The sequence below is a fragment of the Podarcis bocagei genome (genome assembly GCF_964188305.1).
Source record: "Podarcis bocagei genome assembly, chromosome: 7".
NCBI lineage: Eukaryota > Metazoa > Chordata > Lepidosauria > Squamata > Lacertidae > Podarcis > Podarcis bocagei.
This window is the reverse complement of record NC_138132.1, coordinates 5,674,191-5,676,859: the sequence shown is the minus strand read 5'-3', so window position 1 is coordinate 5,676,859 and position 2,669 is coordinate 5,674,191.

Below are 2,669 nucleotides of genomic sequence, written 5' to 3'. Positions count from 1 at the left end.
GTGGTGGAAGCGGTGAGGAGAGCAACCCACGGCTGGTTACGCTGCTGCCATCTTAAGGCAGCCGCTTCACCCCGCCAGCTGTGCTGGAAGGACAGCCTCCTTGCTGAAGGGCCAGCCGGGCTTGGTATGGTCACCTACACGATGGGAATATAAGAGCTGAGGAAGACCCTGCTGGAACAGGCCAAAGGACTCCTGTCTAGTCCAGCATCCTGTTCTCTCTTTTTTCTTTAAAAAAAAGATATTTATTAGAGTTTCAACATATTACAAAAATAAGCAAAGAAAAAAAACAAAGGAAAAAACAAAATAAAAATACAAGATAAAAACAATTAAAAAACAGATTAGTCTTTCCATGTGTTATCTTTCATTTGCTTGTTTCCCCGACCTCCTCACACCTCCCTTTTTGTATTCCAGTTCAAATTAGTTAGTTCAGCAAATCCTTTCCCTCTTTGATTTTATCTTAAAATATAATAACTTTAAATTGTCATCTGTTAACAATCCATTTTGACATATTCCTTTTAACATTGCTGCTAAAAACCACTTAACTTCAACCCAACATCATTCTAACATTCATTAATTTTGCAGTATTTCTGTAAATAATCTTTAAATTTCTTCCAATCTTCTTCCACCGACTCTTCTCCCTGGTCTCGGATTCTGCCAGTCATTTCCGCCAGTTCCATGTAGTCCATCACCTTCATCTGCCATTCTTCCAGAGTGGGTAGATCTTGTGTCTTCCAATACTTTGCGATAAGTATTCTTGCTGCTGTTGTAGCAGCATCCTTTTCTCACATTGGCCAACCAGGTGCCTGCCATGGGAAGCTCACAGACGACCTGAACACAAGAGCCCTCTCATCTCGTGTGGATTCAGAAGCAATTGAAGCCCTTCTCTGGGCGGCCTTGAGCTCCCTGGAAGCCAGCTGGGATAGGTACACAACACACCCCTTTCTCCATGTGCCCCCAAATACTTATAGTTCTTATTGGGCTAGCTAAGCAGAGCTGTAGACGCCTGCTTCTTGGGAGGAAAGCAATGATAAACCTAGACAGCATCTCAAAAAGCAGAGACATCACCTTGCCAACAAAGGTCCGTATAGTTCAAGCTCTGGTTTTCCCAGTAGTGATGTATGGAAGTGAGAGCTGGACCATAAAGAAGGCTGATCGCCGAAGAATGGATGCTTTTGAATTGTGGTGCTGGAGGAGACTCTTGAGAGTCCCATGGACTGCGAGAAGATCCAACCTCTCCATTCTGAAGGAAATCAGCCCTGAGTGCTCACTGGAAGGACAGATCCTGAAGCTGAGGCTCCAAGACTTTGGCCACCTCATGAGAAGAGAAGACTCCCTGGAAAAGACCCTGATGTTGGGAAAGATGGAGGGCACAAGGAGAAGGGGACGACAGAGGACGAGATGGTGGGACAGTGTTCTTGAAGCTACCAGCATGAGTTTGACCAAACTGTGGGAGGCAGTGGAAGACAGGAGTGCCTGGCGTGCTCTGGTCCAGGGGGTCACAAAGAGTCGGACATGACCAAACAATAACAACAAAACCAAAACCCCTGTGTAAAATGGGGTGAATTACCTGCCTGCCTTCTGAGCTTGGGGCAAGTGATTGCTCTAGATTTCCCTTGAGTCCCTCTGAAGCTGGGGGGTGAAGGGGAGTGTGTGTGGTGGTGGGCACAGACTTCGGCCTGCCAAACCAGCTTGGCCCCCCGAGTTCTAAATTCCGTTAGGAAGTTACTGCATACTCCAGGCCCCCAAACCACCAGCCCTAATTCCTAGAGGTCTGTAGCTTGCGTGGCATAATAGTGTTGGGTGAGACCAGGGTTCGAATCCCCACTCATTGGCCATGAAGCTCCATGGGTGGCCTTGGGGGCCAGGCACCGTCTCTCTCAGCCTAACCTACCTCACAGCACGTTGTGAGGATAAAGGGGGCCACTGAACATGAGTCACCTGGAGCTCCTGGCAGGAAAAGGTGGTATATAAATGTAATAAATAGAATAAAAAAGTAAGTATAGATTCCAACGGAAACGTGCACATCTCTCCCTCTAAATTACCTAGCCAATACGAGTATATTTTGTGTGTCCCGCCCCCCCCCCATCGTAATTCCTCCACTACGTGGCTTTTGACCTTTGCCGTCCTTATTTACATCTACAGGCTACATTTCATTTGCTATTTATTAAATTTGCGAATTGCTTTACATTATCCAGGGCAGCCTAAAGTAACTTACAGGCAATAAACCCCATGCAAATACATTAACAGCAAGAGCCGGTCATTTATTCCTCCTGGCGGCTTAACGACCTTCTCGCCGAAGAGACCTGCTGCGCTCGGAAGCTTTACCCTGCCTGCTTCCATCCTGCACTCTGCGCATGCTCCTGCTCGATCCTGCGGGGAGGTGGTGGCAGTGGCTCCTCCCCCTCCGCCTTCCTATTGGCCACGCCAGCTGCGGACGTGGAGAAGCCGCCCCCCGGCCCGGGCAGCCGCGCATGCGCTCCGAGCCCAGCCGGGCCTCCTCCTGCCGCGCAGGCGCCTTGACGGCTTCGCCGCGGCTCGGGAGCCGCCCGGGGCGCGCATGCGCACACGGCCGAAGGCGGCAACGGCGGCGCTGCTGCTCGTCCTCGGTCTCGCGGCCCTGCAGCCTCGCCGGGCTCCGCCTCGCTCCGCGCTTGCGCGCACCGCCCCGG